Source organism: Amblyomma maculatum, chromosome 9 (genome assembly GCF_055883805.1).
Source record: "Amblyomma maculatum isolate TAMU_Amacu chromosome 9, ASM5588380v1, whole genome shotgun sequence".
NCBI lineage: Eukaryota > Metazoa > Arthropoda > Arachnida > Ixodida > Ixodidae > Amblyomma > Amblyomma maculatum.
Window position 1 is genome coordinate 27,372,270 of NC_139352.1, and position 15,339 is coordinate 27,387,608.

The 15,339-nt window shown below is 43.5% G+C and overlaps 1 protein-coding gene across 1 annotated transcript in view; it reads right to left on the minus strand.

Annotated features, from left to right (window-relative positions):
- Nucleotides 1-12,416, minus strand: part of LOC146178643 (muscle calcium channel subunit alpha-1-like) — a 240,850-nt gene extending 228,434 nt beyond the window's left edge. Inside the window, exon 1 of the mRNA XM_084578446.1 lies at nucleotides 12,228-12,416. The gene's annotated coding sequence lies outside the window, so the exon portion shown is untranslated. The remainder of the gene's footprint in view (nucleotides 1-12,227) is intronic.
- Nucleotides 12,417-15,339: the final 2,923 nt, after the last annotated feature.

Genomic DNA, 15,339 nt, shown 5'->3' on the forward strand with positions numbered 1-15,339 from the left:
AAAGGTTATCTAAATCAGAAGTAGGACTTGGAAACTGGAGGATCTGAGTTTTCCGATATGGATCCACATACACCAGTATGTAATGCTACTGGTATGTCATAAAATTCAAAGATAGTCCCAATACCACAACAAGCATGCATCCCGAGCATTACAAAGATAAGAGAACAGAGGCTGAAGATCTACATATATACTACTCAGGCCTGAGGGAGACAACACACGAATACGTTGCATAATGTCAATATAGATATTTTTTACTTATAGAGATATTAGGCAAAAAATGTCAAACCAGCTTTATAGGCTGCTTTAGTTGCCTGCATGCCGATGATAAAGAAGAAGCAGGTTTACCGCTGGTTATAAATGGCGTCACTAGTGGGTGTTACCACTTTTCATTTTATATTTCACTTATTTCCCGTTTTGTGTCCTTTCCTCTACCCCTCAAATAATTTTTTTTATGCAAGTATACTTTCAAAAAAAAAATTCTTTGCTACCCAATTCTTGGCCGATCCCCCTCTGTGGGTATGTGCCATAAGTTATTTGGACAACAACAATAACAACGTCACTACGGAAATTGCCTTTAGAGATTACAGAACTGCAGTTAAAAGCTTTCTCATTGGTGAAATCCACAAGCCGTCCCTGTAAGTTCTAAACGCACATCAACCGCCTTATCACCACATAAAAACCATTAGGATCACAAAGCATGTCTCGCGCCTATAGGAAATTAAGCTGTCCACACATACGCCCGAGGTTTCGTCAGCCGGGCGTAGAACGATACGACGTTCGTTATGAGCGTGCATAGTAACGTTCCACAAAATTATGTGTACCACCGAGAAGGTAGGCAAAAATATCCCCTACCGCATAAATCAGTCTATAAGCTGAGAGCGTTATCTGGAAGCAGCTGCTGACTTTCTTGCTTTCTTCTTTCTTTCTTCTTCGTTCTTTCTTCTTCGTTCTTTCTTCCTCGTTAAGAAATGAAAGAGGTAACTGTGGCAAAACGCAATTGGTCTGATGAAATCATAATTACCTAATATAGTCGACAGCTGTACGCAACACAGAAAAAAATGCCAATAGAGTCTTATAGAAAACGATATAATTTCTACGTACATTAGTTATAGCTACAGAGAAATTACATGCATGAACGTAAAATGCACTATATTATAAACATGACATAAAAATACTGGAAAAAATGTCACACAATCGACATGAAATGAAAAATATTTCCATTCGCTAAATACAAAACAAAAAAGCTAACTATTTTAGATAAGCGAGTATATCATTTTTTTTTTCTATTTTAAATTTGCTCTTAGAGGGATGAAACATGAAACTTTGGGATGGGTTATTGAGAGCATGTGAAATCTGGGATTTTGTTTTCCGCTAATTCTCCTCTTTTTGTGAACTACATCTTTGTGTTGCCTGAGGGGGTACTTACTAAGCAGACGGTTCGGAAAGATAGCAGTCAACAGCTATGAAGATGTAGAAGTAACAAGCGATATATACATATGAACACGGTTTGCTCTGAGTAGATTATGCTTTTGGTATAGAGGTGAAGTTGGTAATTTTTCCGCTCTGCCGTGATGATCCTCAATATCTCAAAATGACTTTTTTATACAGAATCAATAGCTTCTATTATTTACTGGTAGTTGTGTTGTCGCATACCAGTGCACAGCAGGATAACTTAGAAAAAATATAGAGCATAATGCATAGATATATTTAACGAAACCGGTAAAAGGTCGCTGATCCTGTAGAGACCGCTAACAATTCTGTTTTGATCCGTGGGAAGTTTTGAAATATGTGTATTTCAAGATAAATGATCGTTGAACCAGGCGCCAAGAAACTTCTCAGTCATTACCGTTGTATATTTTGTTTTAATACTTTGTATCAAGCGTGTAATGGATTGGGGCATTGATAGGTCTGAAAATAGTATAGCTAGCTTGGACAAATTTAGGCCAAATGTATTCGCCTAAATACATGCATGCAAGTTAACTAAATAATCAGTTACAATAGCTTCTACATCGTACAGAGTCTGAGCTGTAAAAGAAAAATATGTTTACCGTCAGCATACCTTAGTAAATCTGTTGAATCAGGTATGTCGCCAATATCGTTTATGATTACTAAAGAAGAAAAGTGGACATAAAATAGAACTCCGCCGCGCACCTTGGGTAACACACAAGCTATCAGAAACAAAATTACTGCATTTCACATACTAAGATGACCTGGAGCTGAAGTTACTTCTCAGCAAGGTCAGAGGAATGACACGTATTGCATCTTCATTATGTTTGCTCAAGGTGATTTCATGCTGCACGCAAAGAAAAGCTTTTCGGGGGTCAAAGAACAGACCATGTGTGTATGCTCTGAAGTGGATATTGTCAATCAATATCATTTTCTTTAACAGCGAGTAAACATTGATTTGTATATTTATTTTTTTTTAATTCCTACTGGGACAGGTTAGTAACATTATGAATGCTGGAACACTTTTCCAATCTGATATTAATGGCTCCATCGAATACCTCAAAGAATACAGATAACGCGGAGACAGGCAGATAATTCATGACTTCCTTTCCATTTCCTTCTTTGAATACCAGACACGCTCTATTTTCAGTTCAACCGGGAGCACTACGCTAAGGGAAGTCAAATTTGTAGTATACGCAAGAACTTCGCACATTGATGCAGATACATACGTCAACGGTAAATCTTTGATGCCACCACGGCCAGTGGAAACATTGTTGTTTTTTTATTGTACCGACATGAAATGCTACTTCATTGCCAACCCTTACAAGTACTTAATATTATGTCCTCACTGCTTCTCACGTAAATGCAAAAACTGCAAGACGCCTAAGGCGGATCAAAAGATTGCAAAGGGTGTCCAGAATGTAATAAATATTTTTTCCGCCATTATTATAGGCTGAGCGTGTACAAACCGGTTGATTAGAAGGGAGGGGGGAGGGGGGGGGGGGCAATTGCTTTTTTGTTTTTGTTTTTTGAGCTCAGCTCAGTCGGCTCCGAGATCAAGGGGTTCAAGATATTTCCCACTACTTCTGTTCCACGACAGGGATTGCTGTTAGTACCCAAAAAAACGATAGCGGATCAAATTCTATGCTAATATAAGCAAAGGCTTCACCTACACTTGCCAAATTGTTCAGTAGGTCCTTATTTTCGGTGACAAAAAGTGGGTATTTGAGTCTGATGCTGAGAGGAAGCGGCAAGCTTCCGAATGACACGTTTGAGATCTCCTCTTTCCAAGTACGCAAGAATTAACAAGTTAAAAGTGAAAACCGCGTTGCTTTTTTTTTCTTCGACGCCAAGAGGATGGTTCACGAAACATTCGAACCAAGATAGTAGACAGCCAGCGCTGCCTACTACGTAGGTATGCCCACAAGATTAAGGAAAATTGCTATCGGAATGCTGAAGAACATCGCGCGCCGATACCTGGCAGTTAGTTCCACTACGACAACGCATGTTCCTAGGCACAGCTCTCTGCGTATTCGGAGCTACCCAGCCAAACACAACTTCGTAACCCTGGCCCAGCCCCGCACTGTTCTGGCCTAATTCTGCTAGACTTTTCCTGTTACTGCAAATCAAGGCAGGCTTGGAAGCTGATCGATTTGGGATTATCAATGTGATCTAAACTACCGTAACAACGGCTCTGAACTATAGTTCCCATCGATACATTTCGAGATGCACCGAGTGCTTGACAGAGTCACTGGCAAAAATGTGTAGATGCCCAATGAGGCTATTAAGAAAAATGTTAAACACTTGTGCGATATCTTGAGCAAAGTTTCTTGAAAGATATAATTGCATTACATTCTAGGCACACCCGATCGTTTTGACTACTTCCACTGGCTAAAGCCCAGAACAGAACTCCCTCTTAACTCTTTGGACGGGGAGGCGGCGGTGTACAGCCCGGATTCTACGGTACAACTGCGGATCTTCACCGCGGCTTTGGATATCCTCAAAAGCCAGGGGCTTACGACCACTTCAAGATGTAACCTCTTTTTCTTCTTTGAGAAGAAGTAAAACGAACCCAGAGATTCAAAGAAAGTTTTAGCTTCTGAAGAAAATAATGTTTTTTTATTCCCCCCCCCCCCCCCCCCCCTACTCTGCCAGATATATTGGCGCAGCTGTTGTTCTTCTTTTCACAATGTCATAGCTCAATACTCGGATGCCTTGCGTATTGCTTCCGTCGAAATGCGGCAGCCGCGGCGGCTTTTGAAGATGTGACTCCCGGCTCAGTGTTCGGTCCTCATGACTACTGAGCCACTGCGGCGAGGTGCAGTCGTGTTATGGCGTCCTATACCGTGGCAAGAAAAAGCTGCCGGGCCATTGAATTATCATTGGCTTCGAGGATCCGACAACATAGAAGCAACATAGTGAGCTGCCGTACACGACCACATATAGCATGCGTTACCACACACACAACGCCCGACTGCACTTGCAACACGTCAGCACATGCACTCCCCCCCCCCCCCCCCCCCCCATGCACGCACACGCACGCACGTATACAAGCACAAAAACACAATCACCTTTTAAATTAAATTGAATCATGTATTTCATCTTCTCGTGGCAGCAACCTCGAAGTCTCTCCCTCCTCTCCCGTAGAAGAGCAGAGGGTAATTCTTGTTTCCTTCGCTTTGCCACGGGTCACAGGTGGCTCTTGCGTGTAAGAACTCTAGCAGGATCCTACCACCTGCTGGAGGGCAGGTAGCGGAGGAGTGACACCGCCACCTTTTCACTGCGGCAGTGCTCTTATGCTATCGCCCTATTGCGACTGTGTCTTCAACCAGTTGCAAGATGTTAATAAGTTTAATATACATACATCCATGTATACGTGCCATATAAGAAGCGAAAAAGAAATCAGTAATGTGTATAACAGAGCAGAATTTCCATACATTACTAGTGAAATAATGATACGAGCATGCCATCCCCACCAGCCTAAAACGCTGAGATAAAAGCGTACTGCCAAGGGGAGAGCCCCATTTTATTAGCTGCTTAGTTGCACGTACACACAGGGGGCCAATTGATATTTCAACGAAGCAGTTTTCACACCATGGAAGTAAAACTCCAGTCTTCGTTTGATTAAATATCTCCATTTTGCTGCTTCGACTTCCAAAATCTTGTTCGTCTTTGTTAACACGCTGACAGAGCATAAATGCGTGAATACGCACGCACGTTAGAGGATATATAGTTAAGATGATGTGCATGTATGCAAACTGAAAACATAATATGAGGACAGTAAAGTCATACTCTAATTTCCGGACGCCTGAAAGAAAGGAAGATGGCCGTCGAGCAGGAATGCAGCACTCATCTGCCCCTCTATAGTGTCGACATTGGACGAGTGGGTAGTTTCGATGTCGAGAAGTGACGTGCTGCCAGAACTAAACCTTGTGGAAAGATGAAAAAAGCTCCTCCTCCATCAGGCTTCATAACTTCATAACATTAGTCGTGATGAGTAACCAGAGTGAGTTAATAAAATAGTAGCAAATAGTATATTTTTTGCTGATTATTATTTGTGCCCTCTTAAAGTATGCACGCAACGCTACTTTGCTCAAGCTAGTGACGTCGCTGTGTTTTAATCGCCATAGCATGTTGCCGTAGTGCACTGCAGTGACTTCACACATTGCTTCACTGAATTCGCAACTGCTCACCATCCGATCTCTTACTTATAAAATCTTGGTGTAACGGATATTCAATATCTTTTATTGAGCAACTCCGTGATTATTTTTTTTATTTTCATTGAGGACAATGTCTTTCCAACGCCATTGTTTATCCCACAGGGTTATGTAAAACACGTATGTGTTAACATACTGAGTCCTCTTTATTGATACTCTGATGTAACAGCGTTTACAGTGAAGCTAACCGTGTCCTGTCTTGCAATCTAACTTACCATCAAGTTCTTATTCAGTCTTATTTCTCGCCTAGATAGCGGCAATTATCATAGAGTATGCATACGCAGGAAGGGTGCCTCACATTTTCTATTTAGCCAAAACGCTTGACAAACTACAAAATCACGCAGTAAAGTTCATTCGCAAAGATTCCTCCTATCACTGCCGTTTCGTCACGAAATTAAAAAAAAAAAAAGAAACTAACCTTCCTGACCTCGGGATATGGCGTAAATTTTAAAGACTGAGACCTTTTTTTTTTATTATTTATCTCTCGTCTCTCGCAGCTGTACTGCAAGCTCGTCCAGTGTCTTTTCACCATCCATGATAAAGCCTTAAACTTCATCCACAGCGCACGCACCACCACGCTGCTGCATTGCTCCTTTGCTAAGACACAGTGGACTGGAAAGGCCATACCGCCAATGCCGCCCTCCACAACAACACCGACCGACAATTTTAAAAGCAGAATCGAAAATGCCATGCTTTCAAACTCTCACCATTAATTTCTTTCTGATCCTGTATATCGTACTACACATGCTCTCACTGGCCCATTTTCTCTCTGAAATAAGGAGACTATAACTTCTGCAATGTACCTGGAGGCTTAGAAATCCGGCAGATGGTTCTAGTCATAATCTTTCTTCGAGTATTTTTTTTTTCGGGAAGTCTGTGATGTTCCAGAATTTTCTCCGGCCATCCTTAGTAGATTCATGTATTTCATCCACCGGTGTCAACTTTGGTTTTACAACTAATGAGGATCTCTACCTCGACATTTTTTGCCACTATCTATAAGTCGTTAGATGATGCAGCAACTAATGCAGCGATTGAGTAGAGGTACTGGCAACAATGCATGCATGCTCGCATGCTTGCTATAGCATGGAAGAGGAACGCGGTTAGAATGTCACTTCCACTCAATTCTTCGCTGGATAAAAAAGAAAAAAGAAACATGCGTGTCTGCGTCGATGAAATCACAAAGACCGTTCTGGAATGCGGTCTCTTCCCGGCAACAGTCTCCCTCTGTCGAACAGGATTTGGCTGCCATGGCCAAATCCTAAATTAAAACCAAAACCTTCTAACTTAATGCACTAGTACACCCCCGGCCCTCAGTTCCCGGAGGCTGCGGAGCAACACTCCCTGCTAGGGGTCACAGGTTTTAAACAACGGATAATTATTATCTAGTATTACAGCGGAATAGACTAATCTAGTTCACTATACTAGTATGTCTCTGGAGAGGGTACCATGCAATCTGAGCCCGCCGCCATGTTTACTGTTAGAGCTTTATCCTGTGAGGATAGTCTAGACATGCTGTTCAAAGAAAAGAACCGACAGGTGTAATGAATGAAAGGCCACAATGCGTATTAAGTTAGGAGGAAAGAGTGACGCATACGTAGAGCCGAAGGGCAGGCATGTACTATGCAGTTCTAGTTTATCAGAGAGATTAGGACTATACGTTTGGGATTCCTGTTCGTAAAGGAAGCCGGCAAAAGAGCGGTTCTATTAGAAATGGCAGGGTGTCAGGGGTGTCCTTATGCCTAATGAGAGTTGCAAACTGAAGGTGGCAGCAGCATACGTGCTTACATCAAGCAATGAGAAACATGTAGTACCTAGAAAGCCTGTATAATGGCATGAAATCAGCAATGAGTGCAGAAGAAACAAACAATATTGTATCGATGGGCGCCTTCAATATTTCGAAAGTCTTGAAATAGATTGTGTTTGATTAGGGAACGAATCTTGCTGGTAAGAAAAAAAAACCATCAAAGACGACGGTAAAAGGAAAAGCAGGTCTATTAAGGATTTCGCGGGAGAACAAATATCTTGCTTTAACAGTGTGCGACGACCTGAGTGTTCAAGCAATGATCGATATTTGCAGACATATCACATACTGAAATGCGTAAGAGAGGTAGGTGATGGGATAGTTAGACGGTATAGTGGTAAACTCTCTCAGAAGACGAAAGATCTGTTCGGAACCTCTACGGCATGAAAGCTTCTAATCCAAGGCAAAATAAAACGGGCACAGCTACCGAAGTTAAGTAAATATATTCGGCGAATCTATCCAGGCTGTTCAAAATTACTTTCCAGGTGTGAAAAAAAAATGCGAGGAAGAGTGAGGAAAAAGAATTTTTATAAATGGGTCATACAGCCAGGCAGACGCAAACTATGAGAAAAAAATCTCATTGCAAATTCAGCAATTAATTATATAATTAACTTATAATTCACTGCAGAAGGACTGCATGCCAAGACTGAAACTTTGTGATATGCGACCCTTGTTGTAGACGTACCTGTACTGGTTTCTGTGAGGCGACGCTTCCTAAGGAAAGAAGGCCTTCGGGGGGACATTGATTGCGACTACAGGTAACCCCTTTATCGTCAGTGTTTCCAATACCTGAGCGAGACTAACTTCGACGATTTTCTTTAACTTTCTACCAAACTCTTTCCCCCTTCTCGTCATGCTTAATGGCAAGCATATCAAGTAAATAAAAAACAACGTTATTATAGGTTGTACAATTTACTGGCACAGCTGCGCCTCGATATATGCACGTCTTAAACTGCAGCCTAATTTGCTTAATTAACCTTGTGCAACAGTGGCACTTGGCATGAAGCTTCCTCGTTCCGTGACGCAGCTGGCAGCTGTTACGTACGGCACTCTACCTAATAGGTGTTCGAAATTACAGACAGCACATGGTTTTGTTTCTTGGTCAGTAACTAAAGTTCTGTAGAATTCGCATCCACGGAATACCAGGATGAAACAGGCGGAGAAAGCCTGATGTCTGAAACTAAAGGTAGTTAAGCAAAAAGATTCGCCGATTCAACAGCTCTGCGTTTCGCTTTTATTGTGCTACCTTGGAGCTGATGGGAATGGGTTCAATATTTCGCCGTTCTTTTGTCATCGCCTTTCCTCCAGACAAAGCGCAGCTCGCTGGCTGCGTCCTGACTGAATATGAGACGGCAGAGACTTATAAAGCTTTTAAAATAATCAACTGACTTCAGGCTTCAACTGTCCGCGTACAAAGGGATTCTGGAAGCGCCCATTTTGTAGCGCGAAGCTGTTCATGGAACACCCTTTGTGTGCATGTATTGAGATCGCAACACAGAAATGAATGTATATACGCAAGACTTCCCTCAATATGTTTTCATTTGCCGCTATTTCTTCTCAAAAATGCCCCCAGCTCGGCACAAAAAGAAAACAGACCAGACTATAAAAACAACATATTGTTGTACGTCGGAATGTAAAGCCATTACCATCAATATGTTCACAACAGCATTTTTAGATTTTCCTCTGTTTTCAACAACTAAAAGTGCTTTCCAAACAGCTGGAAACAACAGCGGCTAAGTAATATAATCGGTTACATTTTCTTGCAGCTAAATAATTACTCGATTACTTATTTTTACGCGGCAATAGTCTGAATAATTCAGTCACTTTTTCTTTCAATCATTTATTCGTAATCCGCTGCTTTATTTTTATTTTTTTCAAACAGAAGTGCAACCAAAGGTGCAATTTTAAAAATCTCAGATTGGCAGCAACATTTTGTGATAGTGTCAAGTTTCCTTGGCTAGAGAGAAGGAAAACAGACCATCTGCGGGGATGCACCATAGGTAAACATAAACGGGTGTGTTCCGCTTCTTCGCTGTCTTCTATACAGCAGTTCATGTCCCGAAAAATATGCGCGTACGCTCTTATGAACGCATTGTAATGTAAAGAAACCCGACGCGGCAGTTTACACAAAGAGCATGAAGGCATGGACATGTCTAAAAAAGGCGCCCAAGTCAAGAAATGTTTTGAGACACGCGCTACTACTGGAAGTTTTTATTGTGCGGGCTGGTGCGTAAAGAATTCATAGTTCCAATTTTTTCTATCTTTCGCGCAGCGCATACAGTAGGAGTGCCTAATATGTAAGTGCTCGTATCTTGACATGGAAACGACTTGAAATTTGCTACTTCGAAAAAAAAAACACCTCATCTAAAGTGTACTACCTGTAACAAAAAGTCAAGAGTTAATTGTGGCCGGAGTAAATTTGTTTTATAAGACAAGGCGGGCAACGTCATCACTAATATGGAAAGGATAGTCAAAGTAGCCGAGGAGTTCTATACAGATCTCTACAGTAGCCAAAGTAGTCAGGACCGTAATGAGATTGGCGGCAGGAAAAAAAAAACATCCGACGTTCCACCAGTGACGAAGGACGAGGTCAAGAAAGCACTAGAAACTATGAAAAGGGGGAAATCAGCTGGATAGGATCAGATAACTACAGATTTGCTGAAGGACGGGGGGGATATCGTGCTAGAAAAACTGGCCACCCTGTATACGCAGTGCCTGGTGTCATCGATGGTACCGGAACCATGGAAGAACGCAAACATTATCCTCATTCACAAGAAAGGGGACTCTAAAGACCTTAAAAATTACAGACCAATCAGCTTACTGTCTGTTACGTATAAGGTATTTACTAAGGTAATCGCTAATAGAATCAGGACAACCTTAGACTGCAATCAAGCAAAGGATCAAGCAGGGTTTCGGAAACGGTACTCTACTATCGATCATATCCATACCATCAATCAGGTGATAGAAAAAGGAAAGTAACGCAATAATAATCGGTTACTTTCTGTAATTGTTCACCTATTTTTTGGAGCTGTACCTGACCAATGTGATCATCTACTTTCCACATGGAGTAATTATAACGGTAATCGGCCGCTTATGTAGCGTAACATATACAAGACTGGTTTCTAGGAATCTCCACAGCAAAACCAAGTTACGTTGACTCAGAAAGATAACCCTTCTTTCGCCGGCGCGTACGGACAGACCTCAATCATTTCTTCAAGTAGCCATCTTGGCAAGTGGAGCGGAAGGAATAACGATAAAAATAGCTGCTCTCTACTGTTCGAGCCCCAGGAGAGAATTTTCGCTTCTATGATAACACGCTTTCTTCGCCACGAAGTACGTTCTTTAGTTCGTTGTAGTTTTGGCTCAACCGATGCAGTATCCAAGCTTTGCTTCAGAATACGAGCAAGATGCTGTCGTTTGAAAATAAGTTGAACAGGAGACTAATTAATGCCCGTTGCCTGAATGACGCACGAATGGAGCATCAGTACAAATTGACAATAATGTCAGCGCATCTGGGAGGCCCACTGCCGAGATTGCCCCCGTCACTGCAGCTTACAGGAAATTATCGCGCTGCAGAAACTGAAAGCTAAGTATATATATATATATATATATATATATATATATATATATATATATATATATATAAAGAAAAAAAGACAAGCGTTGTTCGTGGGTTCGAAAGCTCTGGTTTTAAGTGTGTGGATCGGTACCAACTAGCCCAATCTGCCGTCCTAATTTCCTGAGCGAACCTTTGCTCTATCAGAAAACAATTTTTTGTCATTCTTATATCACGCTGACAATACACGGGGGAGGAAAAAACGAAGTGTGCTTGAGCACATTAACTACGTCTTTTAGTCGTTCGTATCTTCTAGCGCCGCTTTTTAAGAACTATCTGCCATCAATCCGCCCAAGCTTCCAAACTGGCACGTTTTCTTGAACGTTCACAGCAATTGCAATTTATCCCCCTCCGCACAAGGGTCTAAATGCACAAGAAATGCGGGAATGGAGACAGCTCCAAACCAACACTTACCCCAACCTGCATCAATACAACATAATGTTCCCAGAACACTACACAGACATATGCCCCTGGTGCAACGACCAGCCCACCGCCTACCACGTCACATGGGGGTGCACAGGCCCCAAACATGCACCATTCGGAGGCGCAGTGGGAGGCCACTCTGCAATGCTCTGATCTAGAGACCCAGCGTAGGCTGGTAACTCAGGCAAGAGCGGCAGCCCAGACCACTGCGGTCTTGCCTTGAAATGAAGACTCCACTCACTGCCCCCCCCCCCCCTTTTTTTTTTCTTTTTTTCTTTTTTTTCTTTTTTCCTTTCTCTTTTCTTTTTCTTTTTGAAATAAAGTTTTCTCTCTCTCTCTCTTGCAGAGGCGACTGCGAGCGTGCTGCGTGACGTGGTACTATGAGCTTTGTTTTCTAGCGAATTGGTTTTTTTTTTATTATCATATGCTTCGCAAACTTTGTTCCATTAACCAGTAGTTTAAAATTAGCTTCATCGTAAGTCTCGTAAGCTTCGCCGTCCTCGCCCTGCGGGCTGTTTTCTGGTCTTCTTCTTGCATGATGCTGCCCGGACCACACTCCATCTGTGCAATGCCCCAGCCGGCACAAACTATCAACCCAATATTTGGAATGCGTCGGCAGTGTTGCCCTGTGTAGACCAGTGAATTACGAACACAGTGAACTAGGAGCATATTCCAATACTGGGCTTATGTTTCGTGCCCCCTGATGTAGTGTAGAGAGACTCACCGGTGGTAGTGGTGGTGGTGTTCCTGACGGAGGCCGCGTGGATGGCAAGCGACGCCGGCGAGTCCCAGCAGCAGGCGGGCGAGCTGCGGCGCGGTCGGCTCCCGGCCGCGAGGTTGGGCAGCGACGGCCACCGGCGCGACGACCACGACTCATGGCGACTCCCCTCCGGGCACGGCGCCGCCTCGCGACCACCGCCTGCGAACACCAAACACGAAATGTCCATGCAATAGGTACAAGGCAACGGCGCTTCCAATATGAGAGCAGCGAATTATGAGCAGGGACCCTGTGCGTCCCAAGCAGCAGGAACCATTGGCTCAATGTCGAAGTCTGTTGGAAATGCACTAGTCCCATGTAGGGCCACACATTTCCAAAGCAGTACCTATACTGAGCCCATGATATGTGATGCCTCAGGAGCGTATTACAGAGTCACATTTTGGGCAGACATAGTGTGGCATGCATTGAGTCAGTTTCTTTTTTTGTTTTTGCATTTTTCACCACGCATATTGATAGAGAACTACAGAAAACGTAATTTCATATTTTTCATTTAAAGTTTCAGGCGCTGATAACATTAGGAATGAAACAGAAGATTTTTCTTCGGTCTCACTGGCCGTAGCAATGCCTCCATGATAAAAATCACCAAAGTGGTGTCTAGCGCTCGGGCAGCATTTTCACACCGTGTTCTGAAGGAATTCCGTAACGACAATGCAGCCGAAGAGATGGCTTTGTGATAAAGCGCCCGCCGTGCTTTCGGGAAGAACCGGATAAGATCCCCAAAGCCGCCGGGCACCAGCCGGTTTTTCAGTGAGTGCCAGCCATGCCCCAGCGTGGGGCTCAACTTCTCTGTGGAGAAAAATGCTTCGGAAAAGGGTCTCGGGTGAAACCATTTTGCTCACTAGTCAGTGATCCGTTCCGCTGCCAGATAAACTAAAAACCACCCCTGTTTGGTAGAAACCCATATAGTAGAAGCAATTTCTTTTATGAGAGCTGTTACCAAACGCCCAGCCCTCAAGAAAGCCGGGCGTAAGGCCGGGGGAAGATTGTACCAATTTTTACTGGTGGTGCCCGGCGGTGGGTTTCGAGCAAGCTCCAACGGAAGACCACTGATCGCAGCGAGCACAGATTCGAAGGGTTTCCAGGACCAGCGGCAACTTTCTCGTGTGTGTTCCTACCAGTACACTACACTTTACCAAAATAAGCAGCTACGCTCACTATGGCATCGGCTTCTCATGCAGACCTTGGAACTGATTCGCATGTTCTTGCTCCTGACGCTCTATCCAGTACCAAAGTCTTGTAGGGGCAGTTATAATGAAGTGGAATGGTGAGAAAGGAGGAACTGCAAGGCACGCTCTGCCAGCGTCATCGTTTGCTTTAGTTTGGTTTGGTTTATGAGGTTTATAACGTCCCGAAGCGACTCAGGCTATGAGAGACGTCGTAGTGGAGGGCAACGGAGATTTCGACCACATGAGTTTCTTTACCCTACACTGACATCGCACATCATAATGGCTCCTTGCTTTTCACTTCCATCAAAAAGTGGCCGCGACGTCCGGGATTCGATCGCGCATCCTTGGGCATAGCAGCCGATCGCCTGAAAATTAAGCCGCGGCGGCGTGACCAGTGTCGTTGTATTCCTTGCATTTGACCTTAATAATCCCTGCATGCTCAGCATGCACTAGAAAGCATACTGACGAGAAAATACACTGCAAGTTACGCTGGTACATTTCTTTTCTGTGCGTAAACCATTTCGTTACTTGTCTGGAGACGCCTCGGGCTTCGAACAAGCTTTGATAGCGCAGCGCAGAGGAATAGTCTGCGACGGTATTTTGGCAAAGCGGAAAGCTTGGTCTCTCTCCCTTTTTTTAACATAGTATTCCAAGCGACGTAAACAAGAACTCATTTCAATTTGGTCGCTATTGCAGCCGCCGCAAATGTGGTTGTTCTTATGCTAAAATATTGTTTGTTTGCTAAAGGAGTTGCAAGATTAGAGATCCTTAGGGCCACGGGATATCCGCCGGTGGTACAACGGCACTTCACTTGCTTGGTTCTCGGCTATTTGTACGGTGAAACGTTTGGGCATTGGTCTTAGAGCTCCCTCTGAGCAAACTCACGCTTAAAATCCCGGGACCTTGGCCTGAAGCTCCGGCTTCCACCTGGACTACACCGACGTGAAGCAACTTTGCTCTGCCGCCTGTGGGTTAGTGTATAGAGTTCACAAACTCTTATTCATTTATGATTACCATGGCTAATAGCCCTGCATGTTCAACCTGCGGGTGAGACGAGACTACAGACCACATTCTTTGTGAGTACCCCATATACAGTGCGGAAGGACAGTGCATTGGATCGATAGGCTGTGATTTTGCTGTGATGTGACGTGATGTTATGTGCCGTGGTACGGCTGTGATGTGACTATACTGACTTCACCCATCCTTCTTTCACCCATCACTTTTATATCCCCTCACCCCCTTCCCCTAGTGCAGGCCAGCAAACTGGTTCCTTCTTCCGGTTAACCTTCCTGCCTTTCCTTTTCCTGCTCTTCTCCCCTTCTCCTCCCTTTCAGTCAAGAAAAAAAAAAGTCTCCACAATGGGGTATGCCGCCGAGGTAAATTTCTTAAACTCGCAGGTATGTTTCCATAAAGACAGGAGTGAGGGACCAAAGGCTCCCTACAAAGCAGTTCACCCCAAAAGAGCCGAGAAGTAGGTAAGGGGGAAACTAGTATTTATTGAGAAACCAAAGAGTAACCGACGGCAGAAGGAACTGACCCTACCCAGTCGGAAAAAAGAGCAGAAAATTTTCTGATGTTACGACAGAATTTCTGTGCGGTTTTTGACGGGAAACCTGTTGTGACAACAGAACATTCTGTCGTAACATCAGAAATTTCTGTAGTTACAACAGAAAAGTGCTACAGAACTACAGACAACAGAAATATACTACAGAAAAACTACAAAACTACAGAAAAGTACTACAGAACTAAAGAAAAATCTGATGGTTACGACAGAATATTTTGTCGTATATTTGACACAGTTCTGTAGTTTGTTTCGACTGGGTAGTACCTCCTGAAAGCAAAGTGGACGCTCTGCCACATGGCTGCAACTCCGGTCCAATTAAATTAAGAAC